This window comes from Phodopus roborovskii, unplaced genomic scaffold (genome assembly GCF_943737965.1).
Source record: "Phodopus roborovskii unplaced genomic scaffold, PHOROB, whole genome shotgun sequence".
NCBI lineage: Eukaryota > Metazoa > Chordata > Mammalia > Rodentia > Cricetidae > Phodopus > Phodopus roborovskii.
The window spans coordinates 4344938-4358492 of record NW_026126550.1 but is presented as its reverse complement, the minus strand read 5'-3'; the positions used below and the strand labels follow the sequence as shown (position 1 = coordinate 4358492).

At 41.5% G+C, this 13555-nt stretch overlaps 1 long non-coding RNA gene across 1 annotated transcript; it reads right to left on the bottom strand.

The window, feature by feature from the left end:
* Positions 1-1155: 1155 nt before the first annotated feature.
* Positions 1156-10291, bottom strand: LOC127234372 (uncharacterized). Its single transcript, XR_007835582.1, has 3 exons — positions 10142-10291; positions 2987-3328; positions 1156-1263 (listed from the first exon to the last, which is right to left on the bottom strand). It is a non-coding gene; the product is annotated as an uncharacterized LOC127234372 (long non-coding RNA).
* Between the last annotated feature and the right edge of the window lie 3264 nt (positions 10292-13555).

Here is a 13555-nt window from a genome sequence, read left to right as displayed (position 1 = left end):
TGTGTGTATGTGTGTGTGTATGTGTGTGTGTATACACACACATATATATACATATACATACATACATATATATCAAGGTATTTACTTTTGAGCAGAGAATCTCTTCAGCAGCATTCCTACTGTACTATCTCCATTCAAATGAATTTGTTTGTTCATAGCTTTGGGCTCTCCCCTGGTGAGGTGTTACCCTCAGGTCAATTTTACTATTCATTGTTCATTGCAGAAACCCCTCACAGACAGGCCCAGAGGTCTGTCTCCTAAGTGATGCTAGAGCCTGTCAAATTGACAATTATTAACCACTATATGACCTATACAATTATGAGTAAACATAAATGACTCACGAACTTACTGTAGCAAAACTTAGATAATCCAGCTTCTAGATTTATATGGAAGCCTGCCCTCTTCCTGTGTTCTCATCCTTGAGCAAACTATCTGAGGCAACATGAAGGGCCCTGTCTGTGTATATGTAGAGACCAGAGTCTATTCAAAAGTATAGAGAATAGGGGGGATGTCCTTTCTACACATCAAGGCACATACTTCATTATTAATCGATGTAGTAAAAACACTTACCCAAAAGTTAGAAATACGACATGTGGCTTACATGTTTCTCATACTTTAAAATATAAACAGTATCTAGGACTTAATTTTCTTTGTCTTAAATTGGAGGACTTATCTATTAGAAGGGACTGTATGTTTAAACATATTTTCTTTTACAAATAAATAAGAACAAGTGAAAGAGGTAAGCTTTTTATTTCCTAATAGAGAATAACATTTTAAGTAATTTAAGGAAAAACTTGTATTTGTATGCAAATAGTTTTATTGTGTAGTGTAACTGTAGACTATGGGTAGGTTTTAATTGAAATGGCCTTTTGAGTGCCCCCCCTCCCGCCCTCATGCACCCTGAAAGGTTTAACTGTGCCTTACTGAAGAGTACTTGATTTTACTTTTTTAAAAGTATCATAATTTATCAAGTGCATCCACGTCACGATTGCTGAACACAGGCTGGAGTGGCTTTGTGCTCTTGCTCCATGACTTCATGCTTCATTCATCTTTTTTCTTTCTTTTGAGCCATGTGTGTGCTGGCTCTCCAACTCTTAGATATGCAGAAGTGGGTGGGAGTGGTATCAGTGCTTCAGGGTAGTTACTGTTGATCAAATGAGGTTGAAGTCAATGCAGTAGTGGTGTGTTGAGAGCAGAGTGCTGTTGCAGCAGATTCCAGGGACAACTTATCTTAAGGACCACACATCAGTGCATCAGCCTGCCCTATCAGAGAGAAACCAGAACAATTATTAGGAAACATAACACAACACATGCTCTCTCTTGCTCTCTCTCTCTCTCTGTCTCTCTCTCTCTCTGTGTCTCTCTCTCTGTCTCTCTCTCTCTCTCTCACACACACACACGTAGGTATACAGAAGCAGTGTCTTCCCTCTAACACACTTGTGTCTATATAGATATGTACATATGTGTGAGAAAACATACACAGATAAACCTATGATCTAAAATATGAAAGCTCAGTATTTGGGTATTTATTTCGCCACCTAAGATAGTATTCATTTGAGCCCTGAGGTGGTTACCCCCATGCCACCTGGCCATGTAACACTCCCTGAGACTTTTTTATGTTTTGTTGAGAGATGCTTTGTCTTTCATAGAAAGGAAAACAAATTCTCATTCTACTCAAATTTCAGTTCTAAAGCCACTCCATAGTGACCACACAACCTGTGGATGGTCCTATCTCCCGTAGGAAGTGTGAATGACTATGTGGAAAGCTTGGGACCAGTATTGGGGACACAGGAGAATACATGCTCCCATTTTTTTTCCTCCTGACTGTAAATGATTCCCATTCTTTGCTTCACAGAACATCCGATATGGTGCCCAATCAGCTGAAAAAGCTGCACAGACGTCATTAGTTCTGGGTGTGGGGAGGGGAGGTAGGAGGAGTAGGGAGAGAGAGAGAGAGAGAGAGAGAGAGAGAGAGAGAGAGAGAGAGAGAGAGAAGGCTGCAGCAGCTTGCCCCTTGTGGAGTGGAGTCCCCACCAGGGCAGTTCTATCGATTTCTGACTCACACTGTAGCATCAAGGCTACCAAGCACGAGGAAAAACCGTATCTCAGAAGCAGGGATTACAGAAGGAAAAGGAAGAATGGTGCTGGCGGCTCCCCCTCAGAATCATTTATCTGTTACCAAGAGAGCAGTGGAGAGAACAACACTGAGTGGTCATACAATGGATAGAAAATGTACAGTACAAATTAGTTCAGAAAAATTCCTGGTTTCCCTTTTCCAGCAGCTTTTGTTTTATATGTGTGTAGGTTTTTTTTTTTCTTTCTGTCTTTTTAATTTTTTTGAGAGAGGATTGTAATGATGCCTTTAAAAATGGCTGAAATTTTTGATAAAGATATTTAAAAATATGGTTTATTAAAAGGAATCTTAAAGCTATACCTGTGAATTCTGAAAAGAAATGGGATTTATTTTCAATACATTTTGTCCATTAATTTCATTTGGTGGCTTTCATTTCCAACTTTCAGCCTGTATGTTGCATGAGATCCAGGGGACAGAGACAGTTTGGTAGAAAAGCTTCAAGCAGGAGCAGGCTTCCACCTGGGCTGCTTCTAGCACTGGGCTTGGAGCCAGAGAGGCAAAGCACTAGGTGACCCCCTCCCCCAAACTCTGTGGCTAAGACTTGGGCTAGAAATCCCTGTTCCTGGTCTTGGTTTTCAGGCAACCACCACATTGAGACTAACCATCACTCTCCTCAGCAGAAATACAACTAAGTTCAGTTTTAAAATAACAGCGTTGTCAGGCGGGCTGTCTGCATGTGAGCAGTGGAAGATTAGAATCGAGCATTCTGTCCTCCATACAACCCCCATGTCACACACATGTGAGCAAACACACACACACACACACACACACACACAGAGAGAGAGAGAGAGAGAGAGAGAGAGAGAGAGAGAGAGAGAGAGAGAGCAGTCGGTTAAGGGGAAAGGGTGATACCTTTTTAAAAACCGAAAGGCAGTAAGCCATTATTAGCAAGAGCTATATTGAGCTTGCTTGTCAGACAGGCAACAAAGCTGAGCTCCAGTTCCGCCCAGACATGTGCCTTGCCATTTTCATTTTAATCAGCCTGCTCAGGATGGCTGCTGATTCATTTTGCAGGATGTCCCCCTGGGAGCCGAGGTGGAAGCCTCCGGCGAGCTGCTCTTGCATCTAGGCAGGATGCAGCAGGGCACACAGAGGGGAGAGTGAGGAGGAGGCTAACGGGTGGGGAGCTCATCCACAGGCTCCCTCCGCAGTTCAATATGGCTAGTTAGCCAGTGCTTCATGAAACCCAGGCTACTGCAGAAAATATAATGAAAGAAAGAGGAAAGAAAAAAAAATTGTCAGATCGTGGGATCGTCATTTCATTATCCAGCAACTGCCCCCTCCACCCCCACCCTGACATTGAATGGCTTGGAACGCTATCTCTTCTCCTGGTCAGCATATACATACATCCATATAATATATAATATATTAATATATATATATGTATACATATATATATGTACACACATATATATATTACCTGGTAACTAGCTGGGGTGGTATACCTGATTTAGCTGCAGACTTTGATTTGTAGGACTGACAACCTTATTATGCAGTGAGCTTATTATTGATATTATTCTGCTCTCGGTTGCCATGGCCACCTTGTGAGAGACATTCAATTTTCTCTCTTCCATCATCATTATCTATGAGGCCATCTGTTGTGGAAAATGAATTCAGCCTCATTTGCATGACTGATAAGCAATTTTTTTTTTATCTATTTAACAGAAGGTCATATGCCGGGGATTTGGAGCTCGTGAAAAAAAAAAAAAAAGTGGAAAAAAAAAAAAAAAAAAGCCTGGGAGAGGATGAGTAGGGCTGTGTGCATTAGGGGCTGGATGTGGAGGTAAAGCAGATCTCTTAGGCCCGCTAGCCTCTCCTACTGCATGTGTCATTCCTGCCCAGACGACATTTTTTCCCCCTAAGCTACTGCACACAAAACAGAGTGAGAGAGCTTCTCTCTGCAGTCTTCTTGAAGGCCCCCTGGTTTCTCACCCATTGTTGGTGGGTGTATTTCAATTTTTTGATTCCCTGGACTGTGGGTTATGAAATCAATGCTCGCTGAAGACAAAAGCAGCCTTCCCTGCCTCTCGGTGCTATGCGTGGTCCTCCTCGGCCTCCCACTTGTGGGGGAAAGGGTTTTCTCTTTCTGTGTGTTTTGAGCCAGCACAGTTACCAAAATTGAACTTGCCGTCACTTGTGAGCGGTGTGGTCATGGTGTGAGGTACGTGATGCTCATTAGGTTAATTCTTTGGACTCAGGGGTCAGGATCTGTTTTGCTGTAGCTCAAGGCTTCTGCTGCAGTCCTATTGTTTGCTCTTTTTTAAAGTTATTTTTATAGCATGGCTGGTAGCTGGAAGGTTCCTGAGGTTTTCATTCCTCAGAAGCCTGTCTGTAGAGCAAAAGTGGGTAATAGATTGCATGCCTAAACATTGATTTTGTTTATAAAAAGAAATAAAAATGAGAAAAACGAAAAACTTGCTGCATGTGTGGAGATCGGTGATTTGAGCTGAAGTAACTTCGTGAGAGTGGGTAACTTCACTTTACAAACAAGGAAGGATTTTATGCAAGGGCTATGGGGATATTAGCTGCTCCTAAAGCACTGTTGTGTTTGTCTAATTATAAAAAGAAAAGTTGATTGATGTTCATTAATCTGGTAAAATCAAATAAAGACTTTTAACAATAACCTCAATGTTTGAAGTTCATAATAACAAAACAGCACTTAATTTATAACAAAAATGTGTTTTTTTAAAAACTGCCTCATAAACAAAAGTTGAATCTTCACACTCTTGCTTCCAGATAGCTCTGAATAAACAATAAACAGTATAAATATTCACATGAGTGTGAAAGATACAAAATGTAGAGTGGAGTTTGAATTTAGTATTAATTTAGTCATGACACATTTCTTAGACAATTGAGGCTATATATGTTATAGAGTATTATGTTGTTTACTTGATTAGGATAAAGTAGTTTGTATAACAACTCTTTTGTTCAAATGTTTATACTTTTCACTAACACCACAGACAAAAGCACGCATAACACCTTCATTAGCATAAAATAGTCTTCCTAAAAGTTCAAGTTCATAAAAGTGATGTCTCTTTTGAAATGAAGAAAGAAAGGTGTGTTTTACAAATAGAAAGATACACTCTTACTTTAAAAATGCAAGTGTTTTATTAAAAAATCCCTTCTGAAAACAGTATCATAGGATTCCTGTAAGTTTTAACACCCCCCAAACTCCGAGCCTACAGTATTGATGATACATTTTAAATACAACTGTGCAACATCCATCCCCCCTCAAAGAACTTTATTGTTTTTCCTTCCTGGATTGAACATAAATGCATAAATTGCCTTAGTGCAGAAGTCATTGGTTAAAACTCTCCTTAAAGTTGCACTTCAGTACCGAATTTTATCTATTGTAGTATTTGTTTATAATAGGCCACTGCAAAAGTATTTGCATGGTGGAGCAATACTTGGTACACTTTTTAAAACTCTTGCCATGACCCCTCCTCCTAAGCAAACATTTAAAATACATTTAACTTGAGTTTGGGGAAAATAAATTAATATTAAATGTTAGTTTCACAGTTGAAAGCCTCAAATTGCAAAATCTGAGCAGTTTGTACAGATTCCTGCAATCGTGTTTTCCTCAGCAGACTAGCAGCAGGGTGGTGGCTGGATCCACAGTGTGCTCTGAAGGGCTGTGTGTGACCGCCTTTTGATTTCTACCTTCAGCCTTCAGATTTGTGAATCAGATCTGTCAAGTTCTGCAAATCCTCGGACAGAACACAGTTGATTTCCCCCCTCCCCCCTCCCAAAGTTAATCACCATCTTGGTTGGCTTCCTCCTTGCCTCCCTGACATTTGACTGCTGCTAATTCACTGATTAATCTCATTAATGTGATTATAGCAGGATTTGGAGCTGGCCGCCATTGTTCTGTAGACAGTGCTATTCAGGCTGAGCACTTTCCACCCCATTCAGTTTGCTGTGATTTTTCAAAGGCTGGTGGAGGGAGCCATTGTGATAGGGCTTCCTGGCCTCCTTTCAGCACCGGGAGCTGTCCATGGCAGATAGCAATTGCATTCAGCAGCGACTTCCTACAGGTTCACTGCCGATGTGAAAATGGCTCTCACTTTCATCACCTTAATGACGGTGCTCACTGAGGTACAAGTCGAGTGGTGTTTATGGTAACAATTGGATGTTTTGAAGATGGTGGCAGCCCAGATCTGTAGCTAATGGGTTTTTATTATTACTATACTATTATTATTATTATATTATGTTGTAAAGATATTGCTGCTGCTATTGCATGTACATATTTATAAATATCAGACACATGAATCTGCCAAAAATAACTCATGTGATTTTGAGCTCTAAAACCACAAACATTACTACTTTGGAAGTAGACACTGTTTACCTCAATGTGTCTGGTTATTAATACAATTTAATTTTTTGAAAAGATGAGCCAGGTTTACCTGGTACACTAGGGAAGGAAGTAAACTTAATAGGAACATTCTATGCAGTGACAGTTGCACCCAGAGCCACGACCAATGCCAGCTTCATGGATCTGTGTTTGAAGTTGATGCCAGGGTAGAGGCCCAATAACTTGGGAACACTTATGTCTGATACACAAAATTTCTTAAAGGAATATGAGCCTCCAGTTTTCTTTTGGGATATATAGCTGTATGGACTCGGTTTAAAAGCTTGTAGTTATGATTGAAGGGGTAATTTCTCATTGATGTGGCAACTTTATTATGTCTGCCATGATTTATATCCAATTAAATTTAATTTTTTACTCTTTTAAAATTTTTGATTTTTATTCATTGTTACAAACTATCTCCCTCGTCCATGATACCTGTTCATTTTCTTTACCAACTTTCAAAAATAAATGTAAATAAAAGTTATTTTCCAATATTAAAATTTTTTTAAAGTTTTTTTCCTAATTGTTACTATTACACATAGAATTTTAAAACAGTGAATATGTAATCTGAGTATCCGTTTGCTTTGTTAGCTCTATTTAGAAACACATCACATGCACAACTTTAAAAAGGTGATTACCTATGAGGGAAATTTTGCTAAAAAAATATTTTAAATGTCACATGTCTAAACCAGACATCCCATGTGTACATGAAAGCCAATCTACTTTGACGGAGACCTGTTGTTTTAAAAAACACATCCCGTCTAACACACTGCTTACTTATTGTGCATTTCATTGGCTACAGTTTAAATTCCAAACAACTTCAAGTTTTATTAACTCTTGTGTTAAAAGAATAAACCCCACTTTATGGAACAAGAGAAAATAATGAGGTTACCTTAGTAGGAAGTAATCTGCCCTGAGCTTGAACTTGAGCTCAACTGGATGCCACTTGCATCAGGGGCCATGTTTTCTAGTCCATAATTAGTTTTTCAAATGCATCTAATATTTGTTCAAAAATTCTGCAGAGTCCCCCAGAATCCTGTCCAGGAAGCAAGCGAGTGGAAAGTGAAACAGTCCCAGGCTGCTCTGCTGTCAAGCAGATCACTCCATGGCTGAGCTCATTTCCTTTTCATGTTTTTAAGAACCTCTATCTCTTTGCTTTTAAAATTGGGTAGCATTCCTTGACAAGAGTAATTGGAGGTAAACTTGAACAAAAAACTTGGGAAACATTAATGTGTGTTTCACAAAGCTAAATTTCATCCCACTGCATGATACAATGTCTCAAATGGCACCCATCGATACATATTCCAGACTAAACATAGCTGATAACACAAACTTAAAGAATGTATACATGTGTTTTGTTTGGTGTGTGTGTGTGTGTGTGTGTGTTATCTAAATAACATATATGGCTAGTATTTTTAACAAGTATTTTAAGTTGGCAATATTAATATTGCCTCAAATGGTCATCATTGGCACTTGGAGTAATATTAAGGATTCCAATTCTTGTCATTTAGTGTGTGTGTGTGTGTGTGTGTGTGTGTGTGTGTGTGTGTGTGTGTGTGTGTGTTTCTGACATCAGATGATTTGGGAGAAACAATTATACATTTTCCCATTAGTAGGCTATGTTTCAATGCTGTGTGGTTCAGTTTGAAGTATCTTTGTGTTCTCTCCTCTTTCTTCCAGCCCTCTCTCCCCCTCTCTTCTGGCCTCCTGGCCTCTCTTTAACTCTGCCCCTGTTTATCTCTCAGCCCCTCTCTGCTGTCTCAGTTTCCTCCACACTTGCATTGTTCCAGCATACACATTGACAATGAAAGTGTTTTCTTGTTTTGTTTTGTTTTTTAAGCATTGACATTCTAATGAGCCCTCGGGGTATCTGCAGAAGTAATCAGAGATGACAGAAAATGTAATTCAGGTGTTAGAAAACTAGAGAGAATGCATACATGCTTATTTATTGTATGAAAAAGACACTGAGCCTGAGCAACCTTGCTTCCTGTGGCTGCTGGGCAGGAAGGGAATGTTGTGAATGCTATAGCTCTCTCTATGAAAGAGAAAGGCCCATGTGGGTATATTGGGCAGTAGGGAAGGTAAGGAAGGTACTCATGTGGCAATGGACAGTGCATTGTCTGTGGGAAAATGGAGGAGCACTGGGTATCCCCAGTAAGCCTCCTTGTGGAGAGCACTGGAAAGGGAGCAAATGGTACCCTGTGTAGTAACCACACGCCAGGCACATGCTCTTCAGAGGAATTACCTCTGAGAGCAAGAAGAGGGTGTTCCTGGGACCCTGGGACTGCTGTCAGTCTCCCTCAGAAACCAGACTGCACTGTGCCTATGGAGGCCCCCAGTGGCTGATCTGTGGGCTTTGCCTTGCACTCCTGTGCACAGGGCTGATGGGAGGGGTGGAGGGAATGCAAACACAGAGGGATCTGTGACCACACGTGCCTGGGGCTCTCCATGGCAGCTGAGGAGCTGCATGAGTGAGACAGACTGCTGAGGAGGACTTGCTGATGGCCACCAACTCTTCTGCAGAGAGGTACCTCTTCCCTTTCATTTAAAGGTGACATGTGGTTGCTTATTTGCCTGGCTGCTGCAGCTTCCAACTCTCGGAGTAATTTCTGATAGTCCTTAAGTACTTTCCACAGCCATTTCTCCAGCTGCCTGGATACCTTCCACTCTTGTTTGGTTGCACACTATGGCAGAAATGGCATGGTTTGGGGTACAAAGGGCCAACAATAGACTCTCTTGGCCACAGCTGCCCCTCAGGTAAACATGCCTGTGGGTTGCTGGTCTGAAATCTTCCTAGAGTTATTCTCACTAAGACTCTGGATGTTCAAGGTAGCTTCCAGGGGAGAGGAAGGTGGTACTAAGCAGCCTTTATGATTTAGTGTGCCTTTACAGTGTGCTGAGAGGCTGGCGAGCTGGGGGGGGGCAACTACTACCACAGAAGAGCATTTGTTGCTTGCCTAAGTAGCCATTTATAAAATCATCACTTAGAAAAAAAAATAAAAAGAACAAATGCTACAGAAAGTCATATAGCTGTGTTCTCTTTTGTGTTTTTGACATCTTACTGGGTCTGTTCTTTTTTGGAATAAACTTTTTCTGTTTTCTTCAAATGACACTAATGCTGATATCATGAGCTGACAATGCTGAAAGTTACTCAGAGAATAGTTCTGCCTCCTGTTTTAAAGGAAAAGGATAGAAAGGAGCCCCAATGGGATAATGTAATGTGGCTGGCAAGCCAGGGACTCTGTAGGAACCCCTTCGTTAACTCTCTGGTGCCCGTTATCCTGTCTTAAGAAGTGGCAGGGAGGCCTGGGTGCTTTTCTGTTTTTGTTTTGATGTGAAGCCGTAGTTCCAGTGAAAACACCAAGGTTCTGCTGACTTTGGTGGGGTTTCTTGGATCACAATATGCATTTACCATAACGTCAAAGATAGGGGAGATTTTCTGAGATACATCACCTAGCGGGTAGTGGCCAACAGCAAGCCTGCATATTTACAGTTCTCATCTATTACATTAAATACAGCACTGCACATCATACACTCTGCTCTAGAGATTTAGAGGCCTGTGGGTACAGTGTAGGAAGCACACAGCACACATCCCAATCTTGCATGACTGCTGAAAGCCTAGTAAACAGGAAGGCTAGAAATTACTGGTTTTAACTCACAGCTGTTAGGTTGAGAAGAATCTACATCAGCGATGAAGTTAGGGTTTGAGGAAATGGCTGCGTTTTGTATTGCTTAAAGGACTGCAGCCCGAGCTGGGTAAGTCAGCAGGATGCTCCCGGTGTGCCTCTGCGGCAGCGATGTGGTCTCTAAGGAAACCTGTGCCTGATGCTCGCAGCCTGGGCAGTGCTGGCGGCCCAGGGCCGTCTATCTGCTGCCTGCTGATGGAGGCTGCGCCGCATCCACCAGGCAGGGCTCTGCACGCATGCCCGTCTTCCCCGGCGTTTAGTGGTGTCAACTTATTAATTTCCATCTTCGACTTCAGGCCTGTTAGTTTCCTGTCTGAAAGCATTATTACTTTTGTCCATGTGGCAAAATAATTAGCATACAGATGAGAAGTGGCCCCGTGTCTGCGCGCCGATAGAGAGAAGATGTGCGGTTCGAAGTTGATTGGATGAATGGAGAACAAATGGTGGGCGTTCAAAACCATTAGAAGAGTTTTGTAGTCGCGGAGCAGGCTGGAGAATTTTCTGGGTGAGTCCCTAAGATGGAAGGCAGGGGTGGCTGCCGTGGGAACGACTGCCAGTCAGAGGCTGGCTTAGCTGAAGGTGCGGAAAGGGACTGCAGGCGCAGAGAATCCATTCTTCAGGTTTCTCTTTGAAATCCCCTCCAGGTAAATGTGTCCTGTTGTTTCTGGAGCCATGGACTGCGCTTCCCAAAGTGGAGCAAAGTTCAACTCTTAAGGGCAGTAACAAAAGAATAGTCTTTTGCTGGTGCATGGGGTGGCCTCTTCATCCATCTTACGTGCATAAGTGTGAAGTGGAAATTAACTGTTTAGAGATTAGTGTTTTCAGAAATTTACAGCAGCCATTATTCAACGTGTTTAATTAATATTTTTCTAGGACAGTGTATGCAGACCAGCAGAATTAGCAAATGTTGTTTCGATGAAAGCCCAGATGTAATTAGTTTTGACTAGTATATATTTTTCCTAGCTGGAAGGAGATTTTAGTCTTATTTAACCAGTTACTTATTGGGGACAGTGGAAACTGAACTGATGTTCTTGTAGGTCTGTAGAATGCAAGGGGGGGGGGATTTTAAATGAGTACAACCTTTGATACTGAGTTGTTTTTTTTTTTTTTCAGAAAAATAATGATTTTTTTTTCCAAATCAGTTTTCTGAGTTCATAAGTAATAATGAAGCTTTCTGGAGCCCTGAGTTTTTATTGTCAACAGTGGCACAGATTTCTTATATAATTCTGGGATTGCCATGCTGGAGCATGGGTGTTTCAAAATTCAGTTCAAGATGCTTCTGGGGTGGCAGGGGGTGGAGTGGGGTGGCAGGTGGTGGGGTGGGGGGGGTGGGAAGACACTGATGAGGAGTCCTTTCCTGTGGTAAAGATTCTTAGTTAGCCTCTTTAGAGGGAAAGGTTTGCATTTTAACTGACCCAATTATTTAGTTTGTTTCTAAAGTCAAACTTCAGTAGAAACCATGATCTTTTCACTGCATTTCTATAGTTTTGTGGATATTTTGGTGCATGTCATGCTTTTGTTTTGATTTTTAAATAGTTTTCCCTGAGTGTTTGCTATACTTTACACTTGACAGTGAATGTGCGACAGAAAATACAACTTTTGGAGGGAGGTGGGTGGGTGTGATTTGTCCTGTTTCAAAAAGTATGCCTTGATAAAAATGAAAACCACAAATACCTTCAGTGAACCCAAGTCTCAGGTGTGATAGGCAAATTGCAAGTTTCTGGATATTAGCATTAAGATGTATTATTGTTTTGCATAATAGGAAACTTCTCTATTTTTCTATGAGTGCATATGGATATACAGATGTGTGGGTTTTTTTTTTTTTCCTATTGCATCTTTAAAATTAGCTAGTTAGCTAGAATGAGGTAGGGGGACCTCAGGTTTAATGTGTAGCCCAAAGTAATGAATACCCAAGAGTTCTCCTTTTCATGAACTCCTATCTAGAGGGAGGCTGCACTCTACTCCCTTCTCCCATGCTAGCTTCCCTTCAGAGCTGAGCCCATCTCTGTGGGTAAAATAACTCTTTTGTTTTCTGGTTATAACTTTCTTGGAGCACACATCAGCCTTTCTTTTTTTAACCTCTTGTTGGCCATTTAGAAGCAGGGAAGCAGGGAAGCCCTTGGATGTTTGAATGTTTGAATGTCACTTCCACGAGGCTTCCTTTGTGCCTGGCTGCTTCTCACAGGTGAAGTCCTTTTTTTTTTTTTTGGGCAACAATTATGTCACAGGAGTTTCCACTTGAGGGAGTTACTTTTGCCGCTTGCTTGCAGTCCTGTCAGTTCTCAAGGCTCCTTGCAGTTGTTAAGGGCTTGATCCAAAGACAATGAAATGTCCCCAAGAGCTAGAAATATGTTCATGTGAGCCAGCCTGAAAACGTGATTTCTAAGGGGACTTTTTATTTTTTATTTATTTTTAACTTTTCCTCTGAGGTTGAATATCAACTTTGGGAGAGATTACGACCTCCCACAGCTAAATCACATAATTCATCCATGAGATTCCGAATGTCAGGAGCCTGCCTTAGCTGCTCTGTGGGCAGTGGTCGTACTGGGGGTATCTGCATCTCAGGAGCCCTGCCCTGTGCCACATGCGTTGCGCCAGTAGGGCTCCTACTGCTTACTAACAGGAAAAAGAAAGCCAATAGTTTTCTTTCAACATGTCACTTGACCTTATTTTCTTTAAAATTCTGTGCTGTGATGTTTCCTCACACTAAAGAGAATGTGATGACAGCCCTTCCGTGGTTTTTAAAGTGTAAGACGTATATTTTTAAGGTTGCTGGGGTAAAAGTGTTGTGTGTAAGCTATAACATTTGATTCCTTGGGTTAATACCTGTCTCATGTAAACCTGCCTTAGATATATGTGTGTACTCATTAATACAGTTGTAAGAACTTCCTGACTCTATACTGTATGCTGTCTGCCTCTTAATAAAGTCCGGTGGTTTAGGCAGCACACTCCCTCAGAATGCCTTGAGAAAATTACCCCAGTCCAGCATTTGCTTCAGATGTTTTCAGGTAGAGTGTCAGGCTTGGGACTCTAAATCAAACAACTCAGGGATGAATAATTTATTGGGGAGGCGCTTCTTTTGGTGTACCAGCAAGGATTTTCAATGCAGGATTTCTAGCTCCAACATGGCCTTGAGTAGCACCTCAGCCATTGTCTAAATGGAACCGTAGTGCGTTCTAATCTGCACTCATAAAAAGTCAGCACTGCTCCTCAGTTCTGGGGGCTCCTAAGGCAGGGGACTTTAAATCGGTGCCATCTCCTCTCCCTGGTCCACATGTTCCCCTAGCCTGTGCCATCCGAGCAGAAGCTGAATGTACAGCACACTGTCGCCATGAAACAATGCTAGCCAGACTGGTGGTGGAAATAATCCAGTCTGCAGGGCACCCC